Below are 9,380 nucleotides of genomic sequence, written 5' to 3'. Positions count from 1 at the left end.
CAGGATGATAGCTGGCGGCGTGGCGCGAAAGTTGGCCCGGGGCTGGTGGGCTGGGAATTGTCGTCTGCGTTGGTATGCGTTTTCTCACACACAAAGAAGCGAAGATCTGAGAGTGTGCGTTCGTTTTCCATCCCTTTTTTGCAGCACGGCAAAGACGACTCTGTGTGACGGAGCGGAGGAGGCGTGGCCTGCGACTCCGGGGTCCGCGGGGTCTAACCTCACATTGAACTAACTTCCCCCTGATCCTGACCGCCATGACCCACCTCAACCTTTCCCATTGAACACCAATATGTGAAGTCAGTCCCGCCACGCTGTATGCAACACTCACCTAAACACAGCCTCTCTCAAAACACTTTTTTAGGCGGGAAATCGAAATCAAACTTGACTGAGCCTCGGGAAGAGGGCGACAATTTGGCACATTGCATTGGTGGTGGGATTCGAACCCGTCGGGGAAACTGCCCAAGCAGAATATATCCACTTGCATATTGTTGAATCCTGAACACATGAATGTAGTGCCCAAGGAAGGATTTGGGTTAATCGAAGGGTTATGGGGTTAATTTGAACATGGCATGATCGTATTCAGATAAGACAGTAGGATTTGGCCCTTGGACGGGTCTTGCGTCGAGTTGCGTATGCGGCTAAAAGGCCTGAGAACAACACACTGAATTCCTGGCGTACTCAACACTGAACAAGTCGGCCTACAGAACACAACAAGCTCGTGCGAGGGGTTAATTTGGTAAGAGAATTTGGCAGCGATAGACCGTTTCTCACCCCGAGATATGGCCGGCCTTGAGAGCAATGGTCCAATACGGGTTAAATCGCGGGCAAAATTGGGAAGGGCAAGGGTGACAGCAGAGCCGTGTGTATATATACGGGTCCGATCATACCTGCGGACCCGGGACAACCGAGCGGCTCACCAATTCTCTTTGACAGTTTGCCAGCAATGGGATGCAGCCTGACGAAGATGAATAGTATTTTAATAGCGTAAGGTTTTGCGTTTTCGCCGACAAAACAAGAAAGGCGCCCTGTCAGCTTGAAAGGCCATGAAAAAGAGCAAAAGAAACGAAGAGGGGGAGGGCCCATGCAGCCCAGATGTTCTTTCCACACGTCCGTACGTACGTCGATGAAAGTGCAAGACGTGTCTGCTCCATGCCAAGGGACTCTGGGAGAGATAGTAAAGGTTGAATTGCCTTGTAGTGACTCCTCATTCTTGTAAGGCCACAAGAAGGCAGTGTTCGTGCCCCGCATGTACAAGCACGCAGCCAGTGTACACGCCAGGGTCGGCTGAATATTAAAAGACTCTGGCCGGTCGGGTCATAATCAAGAGTCCTTTGTCTGGGGCGAGGGAAAAGTTTCCGTTGTTAGAGTCCCACACCTGTGTGTGTAGGGGCGTGCGCCCCTTTTCCCAGGCCGAGCGCTGAAAAGGGGAAATTAACAACACACTAACTGAGCTATTGCGCATTGAGCGCCCGTAAACTATCCCCATCTTTCATCGTCCACCGGGGGAGCCCTCCACGCCAAATGGGCCGAATGAATCCTTCTTTTCTTCCCGCAGTGGCAGCGCAGGCCAAATTTACATGCAGCAATTTATTTCCAGCTCCACAAAATGTTCAAAATTGGATCGATCGCTCGATGCGACCCCGCGGATTCCGACTTCATCACATTTACAGCGTCCAGATTTATATGAGTTCTTCAGGGGTCTCCGGACGGACCGACCTGCGCAGGGACCGGCTGACAGCAAGTTTATGTCTGCCATCCAAACCCAGACGATTTCTTGACAATAGTGTCTGCCCTTCAAATGATCGTGGGACGCTTGAATGCATAAACAGTAGTGTGTAGCCCTGGTAGGGAAGCCCATTTACTGCTGTGTTTGTTTTGTCCGAATTAACACACATTTAATTCCGAATCGTCCTCCATCAGCGAGCATAATAGAAAGGTGTGAAGTCTGTTTCTACTTCATTTGCGGTCGCCACCTCCCCGATAAATGGGGCCGAGCTCCGAACATGACCTGCCCCCAAGCCCAACCAAATCACCCTTGCATTGCCATATATCTCCTACAACTTTGCACATCATATAGGCGAGGGCAAGGGGCAAGCCCGTTACCAACCCTGGCCACACTGGACTTTATTCGCCCCATCACGTCAAAATTGAGCATATCTCGCCCCAATGGCTGGGATTGTGCGATAATCTGCCGACCAGGATTTCTTTTCGGACAATGAAGAACGCGTGTTGAAGTCAGGGGCGAGAGCACGCTGTCTACAAGAGGGCATCGCTGTTAAGATGAACCCTGTGCCCTCGCCATGTATGCAGAAAATAGGGTGTCTATCATACAACCTCTTAATTGATACCCAGAAGGTCAGCGCTGGTCGGGCCTGGTGAAAGTGCTTGACCCAACACAATCTGAGTCATCTTTTTGGCAGCTGAGGGGGAATTATGTTTTGATAGTCTTTTTTTTTTGCTTCGGACGTAAGCGCCTATCTTTCTGGGGTTATGGCACGGCGGCTGAGGTTGGATTTCGTGGACATATTTAGGGAGCCATAACTGTAGCACTTCAGTCAGTCAGTGGTGGGAAAGAGGCCGCCTAATTCGTATTGCCCGAAGCCAGACTGCTTTGTTACCAGTATTTTTCAGCCTGAGACATGGTTCAGGGAGCTTTAGTCGTCCGCTTATGTATGTACTAGATAAAACGTGACGTAGCGAGACGAGATCCCAGGAATTTCTGTATCAATGTATTAGTGACCTTCGACTCCATTTTGGTTGTCGTCTCCTGTGAACCAGTGAGAAAAGAAAACACGGGGTTAAACGCGGTTTTTCTTTCCGGTTACCTGTGCGAATCTACATTGACAGAACCAGACGATAAAAGACAAGGACCCGACTGACAGATTTATACATATATACATGATATACCTTCGGACTGGAAGCCGGGTAGTTCTCCTGCCCAGGCGAGCCCGGGATAGGTCACGAGGAGCCGGCGGAGCGTGGCGGCGAAACCGGCGGGGAACCTCTCACCTTTCTCCGCCCACAACCACCGGCAACTCACCTTCGATATCGACGCCAAGAAACGTCGAAATTGCAGAAAACATGTCTAGCGTCTCTCGTTCTTAGTTTTGTGAAATTATTTCGTACTATCCTTTTTTTAAATGTTGATTTATAAAGGTGAAATCCTAGCCACCGCTCTGTGCATGTATGTGCATTGTTCGGATCAACGTCAGAATCCGAGCTCCCCTGCAAGGGTCTGGGAGAACAATATGCTTCCCACCTCTGAAAGAGAGAGCGCTACATTCAAGTGGACTCCATGCGGCCATATTGCTTTCCTTAAACTGTTTGTTTCTCCAATCTGTTTGTGTTAATTGGACCTCCCAACCTGCCACCTTAACCGCGGAGTTACGTACGTTCGTACGCGCGCAGTCGAAGTTGAGAGTTCACCATGTCGGGCGGTTCAATGGCAGGTTTTTATTCAGGTTTGCAGGCGTGGGGAACTCGGGTTTACCATACATAGTAGTCAGCCATGACTGCAGGCAAACCACACGGGATGAAAACACCTTATTTTCTTCAGCAAGGTAACTCCACCTCCTTTTTGGGCCAATTTGTAGCATTTTCCATTTCTGGAGGGGGACAAATTGAGATAGGCGGTCATTGCGTTCGCGAGAGAAGCACATTAAATTCAAATTGAGTGTCGAGAATGGGCGAAAAGTGCAGGAATATTCGCAGAGGCAAGTCACTTAAATTGCTATAATATGCAATCGTGTCCCCTGACTGTAATGACCACAATTTTACCAGCAAGCTTTTATTTCAGTGAAATTTCTGGTTTGAGAATTTCTATTCTACGTGCGTACATGGCGTTCGTCTTTGTGTCGCACATGGTAGCAGAAGGTGGGAACATTGTGCCTGGATTTGTAAAGGAATAAACAAGCGAGGAAAATGGAAACGTTGCGCTTTCTTGTTTGTTTCAATGCTACATCGATGCGACTTACCACAACATTATCATTCACCCACTGGTCATTGTATGACGCACAAAGCCCTAGGAAAACTGGGCGGTTAAAAGTCTGAGGTAAGGTTTAAATTCCAACGGTAGGACCTGGTGATTTTGTTGAACAATCCAAAAGCACTTCCGATACAAGGCTGAGTTGTCAGGTCGTGCGGCAGGGCCTACTCTAGCTGAGTGAAGACTGACATTTCTGACAAAGACTACGGCACTTCCCCCATGCTAGGACCTGTTCTGATGGAGGCAGAGTAAACTCCGCTGAAAAACAAAGTGTCAGGGCGCTGTTACGCTACAAGGGCTCCTAGCACCGTATCGCTTCCGAGTAACGGGCGGCGGTGACAGAGGCTGTTTTGGCCCGGGCTTGTGGCACAGCCACTGCGCCGGGTTTGTGATCGGGTACAGAAAGAACGAAGGCGGCGCCGGTCAAGGCCCTGTAGCATCTGGCGATATTTGAACACCCGTGAAACAAGCCTAGCCGCAGAGGAAAAGTGTGGTTGATGGGGAGATGTGGCGATTACCTATTAATTCGAGTTTTACACGTCCGTCTACACGCCTGTGTGGCCGGGCAGGGGGATGAAAGAGACAGATAGGCGTGTGATCTCACTAACACCATCGATCTGAAGCTATCGGACTCAGCCTTAGGGTGAAGATAGCGCAGAAACAAACCAGCCGTGCTCACAGATAACGGACACAGGAATTGAAATAAATTTTCAGCAATTTTCACAACTTATTCCAGGGTATGTACATGGAGTTTGAACGCCACACTTGAAAGATAAAGGGCTGTAAATCTATCATCATTCATAGGGGGACTGTAAAATATATCTAGATGACAAGTCAACCGAAATGCTGAAACGGGCAAATATTGTTTTCTGTTCAAATCTGTACCGATTATTACCATTTTGGGCTCAAACAGCGTAGTTGAAATTCTTCCAAAGAAGACCCCTGTTTTACGCATCAATTCCACACCTCTGTGTGATCGAAAAAAATTGGAAATCTATTCACACTGGTAAATACCGGAAACGTGAACAGAGAACGGAAGTAGTCGATATACAGTGAGATATATCTGTCTAAATTTTTAAACACGTGATAAACGAGTTGTGCAAAATATCTTGACAATAGAAATTGGAAGCTTTCATTCCATCTCCGATTGTAAAGGTCGACTGGGGAGATATTGTCTCTGAAAAAAACACCACCCATGCATTTAAAAAGTTTACTTCTTCTGTCCGCTCCTGTTTTAGATATCAAACACCTTTCATATATCATTGAGACCTAATTCTTTTCTTATAGTTATAGTGGTGTTGAAATCCGTGGAAAGTGATGATTGAAAATCACAATGGCTATACAGGCCAAGGGAGACAAAGGGTGTATCAAACTGAACTAAGACCATAATGACACGGGTTAACAATGTATACCTTGGTATAAATATTTTCGTAAATTGTGTGTAAATGATGGGGTGTATTTAACTTGTAATACTTCACCCTTTGTAGGGTTATGACTTAGAAAAATGAGTAGTTATTTGCCCATTTATCTTGTTCCATTATGTGGAGTATTTGCAGTGATTCTGAAAAGGCAGGAATGCACGTGTAGACACAAATGTCATTGCTTGTGATATAGGTAGGGTTTACACATACATTTTTGAGCCCATTGGAGTCGACGACTGAGAAAATACGTGTGCAAATCGGGACAACGTCTGGGTACATCAGTACTTTCCCCTCATATGCTGCACAGTTTAAAACTTAATACGGGTGTCAACAAATATGTGACAATCTTGTCTTGACTCTTACACGAGATCAAACTGTGTGAAGATCCTTCTCTCACATTCAACTTGTCAACGTTTAGTGATCTTCAAGATCAAAATTACCTAAGTATATTTCTAGCAACGTTAACACTAGCATTGAACTAATACTTTTGAGTCAAGAAGACACACACAAAAGTGTTTTGAAATAAGTATGCAGCTACCTGGACGCTTTTTACTTTTATTCTAGACTGGTTCGGAACAAGTCTTTCTCTTCTTGCGCCTGCATGTTGCTATTCCTGCAGGAAATGATAAAGAATCGTAACAAGGGAAGTAGATAGCTGTGAGAACGGTTTAGTCTCAACAGTGGCTGGTCTTTTGGTTCCGTTTTGGCCAACATAACGATGGTGCGGAAACCACAGGAAGTATGCTGTGTATGGGCTAATCTTACCGGTCCCAGTCACCATACAGTTTGAAGGGGATAAGCACAGGGCACTTCTTTCTTCACATCTCTCGTAAATACGTCCCTTTTCAGCCGCTCGGACTTACAGGCCATCTAGCCTGGCGCCACATATGTAAGGTTTACGACGTTTATATTGGAAAAGACGGGAATATTTGGTCATATTTCCCCTATCGATATGAACTCAAACGCGCCTGTCCTTTGGGCAAATGTGTTCCAGCGAAGAATAGCTTCGCTATCTGATATTATGGCTAGGTGTGAGCGATCAGATATTCTCGCGACAATACCGCCAAGGCGCCGCTGTCTGTTTGATAAGAACTTTTCTGCCTTAAATCACCTATGTGCCCATCCGACGGAACCATCGCCGCGGCTGGTCGATGGTGCCGTACATCATTCATGTTCACTCTGTATCGTAACGCTTGATCGAACCTTCACTCAGAAACTGGGGCGACCAGAAAATGGTGATTTGGTGAATCTAAAACAGAATTTGGGTCTGCTGCGCGCCCGAGTCTTATTTGGGAGCCGACCGTGCTGACGGAACAATTTCTGTGCAAAAATTCCTCCGACGATCAACATATCTCAATCTCCATACATCTATAAACTACGTTGACCCTCAAAATATTTGATAAACACATGATACCCACACTCCACATACCATAAATATATCAATAACACATTTCTGTGCCTTTCCACTTTTTGATTGAATCTTCAATGTACTTTCATATTGAACTGTATCGACCAAAATTAACCTCCGTGACACCGAACAATTTTTGCCTTTTCTTTTTTCATCCGACGCCAGGGAAAAGCTGAGGTTTTCTTGTTGGTCAGATGCTATAAAAAATTCAACTGCGGTTGGGAAAATACAATATAGTTGGCATGCGACGTGCACATTTCCGCGGAATACCTCCAAATCAAGTGGTCACTGTAAACCAGGGTATCATCACGGTATAGGGGCTCTCGTGTCGCGACACAGGGCTGATCCCATATACCATTATCGTAGGCCTGGTCAGAACCCTAACACCGGGTATTTAGGAGGTCGGCAATCGATAGCACCAGTTAATAGGTGGCTCAGGCGGCCACTGCTTTAGAAAGGGAAAAATTAAAATCATCAGAGCTTCGTTTGGATCCCTATCTTACCTACATTAAGTGTATTTTTCATTCTTTTCTCTCCCTTATCGAATTCTGTTAATTCGGTGGCGGCAAAGGTGGCAATGCTAGATATCCAAGGGGGTCAGCAATCGATAGACGTGGAATTTGAAGAAGCATTGCTTGGATTCGTGATGCCATGTTGAGAATAGAATACATTATCGCCCTGAGATGGCAATGTAAGACGGAATGCTCGTTGGGAGGGAGGTTTTCTGCGGAGAATGCGATGTTTCTGCCAGGAGCACCACCGTTGATACTGGGTATTTAGAGGCCAGAAATCGATAACTGGGGAGTCAATCTTTGGGCAAAGGCTAACCCCAAGGTCAGGCAACAATAAGCGAGAAGTACCACCATGCCAAAACTCCACATTACCTTCTCACCGATCTGATAGTGCTGGCAACAGAAATGAAACCAATTATCAAACATTTAAAGTGAATCTCAGGGTTCAGAAGTCCATACATATTCGTTGTTGCGGCCCGGCGTTATTACGGCGGCCCTACAGGCATCCAACAAGTCAGGGCCAATAAGGTTAAGATGTATGATCTGGACAGCTATTGACAGTCATGCATGCGAGCCAAAACTGCGTGGAGGATTTTTCCAGACATTTCATATCACAGCTGTGCTCAACAGACCTTGGTCCTCACATGCATCAAGTTCTTCGCCCATAAGGTGTAGATGCATCATAGTGAAATATATGTTTTTTTTTGGTGGACATAAAAATATCGTTCACATGGTGCATCCACCATATATACAGTTTGGGTGCGCACGGAATGCACAGTTGCTCCATTTTTGTCTTTGAAGGTTGGGGACGAACTTGATATTGTCCGGACTTTGTTGACACAGTAGTTTTGAAAGGTCGTCAATAAGTTCTTGTCATCCAATAGTCTTCACATTGTGCCGCCCCGCCTCTGTCAATTCTCTGCCGCGTTTTTCATTCTTGGGACTATATTACCGCCTTTGTTGGGGGAAATATTCAAAATATCGCGACCTAATATTCCTGACGGGCCCAGGGTTGACCCCCGTCAGAAAATGTGCGCGGAACAGACCTTTTCTGCGCTGCCATACTCGGGTGACCTGCGTACGTGACCGCAGGGGAACCCGCCCCGTACCTTACATATGTTCGTACGATTTCCACTTTGGCCTTGCCGACTTGCGGGGTCAGACCCTGAACTTGTGAACTCCCTGTGCCGGCGGAGATAGCGTGATGGCGGGCCCGGCTGATCTCCTGACGGCCCGGGCAGACAGCCCGTACCTGGGAGGTGTCAGAGTGTGTGTAGTGTGCCGTCTGACCTCCCGAGTCTGCTGCCGGGTACTTGGTTACCACTTTGGTCCTTACCAACTTAAAACCGATCGATATAAGAGCAAACCTGTGGCCTGAACGCGACAGGTGAAGTGCTGCGAGAAGGGGGGAGGGGGGTTAGAAAGGAAGACAGGTACTCGAGACTGCTTGAAGTGACCTTCCCCTGGACATGTCCTCACAACAGATTAACCCCGATCAGGCCGTAACTTAAAACCAACAAGTACGGACGCCCGAAAGGTATCGGCAGCAGAGTAGGCACGTGCTCGGGGTGACCCTTGGATTCTCTTCCCCGGCAAAAATGCGGCTCCGGAAGGTACGGTTTGTACAGCGCTGCCGCCTTTTAGTTGGTAGGTCACGGGGTGGAACACAACCCTCCACAATTAGACTTTTCAGTGGGGTATGTCGCCCAGGGGTGAGTACACAGTGCACACACCACACGGTATACAGGTAGGTTCAGCAGGAAAGGTGTGCGTACACACACTTCCCACGTGGGAAGAGTCAGGACTGACACAAGTACCAGACTATAGTAGATCATTTGCCTGTCCCATTTTGCATCCACGACCCTTGAACTACCCCACTGTATCTTACTTCAATCTTGTTCTCGATGTCACTTGATAAAAAGAACACACCTGGCTAATTTGCACCTGACTAAATCACACTTGATAAAAAGAACACACCTGGCTAATTTGCACCTGACTAAATCACACACAATTGTTGCCGACAGACCCGCATGCCATGTTGAAAAAAAAAAAAA

Source organism: Branchiostoma floridae, chromosome 2 (genome assembly GCF_000003815.2).
Source record: "Branchiostoma floridae strain S238N-H82 chromosome 2, Bfl_VNyyK, whole genome shotgun sequence".
Lineage (NCBI taxonomy): Eukaryota > Metazoa > Chordata > Leptocardii > Amphioxiformes > Branchiostomatidae > Branchiostoma > Branchiostoma floridae.
The sequence above is the reverse complement of the archived record's forward strand: the minus strand, read 5'-3'. Positions refer to the sequence as shown.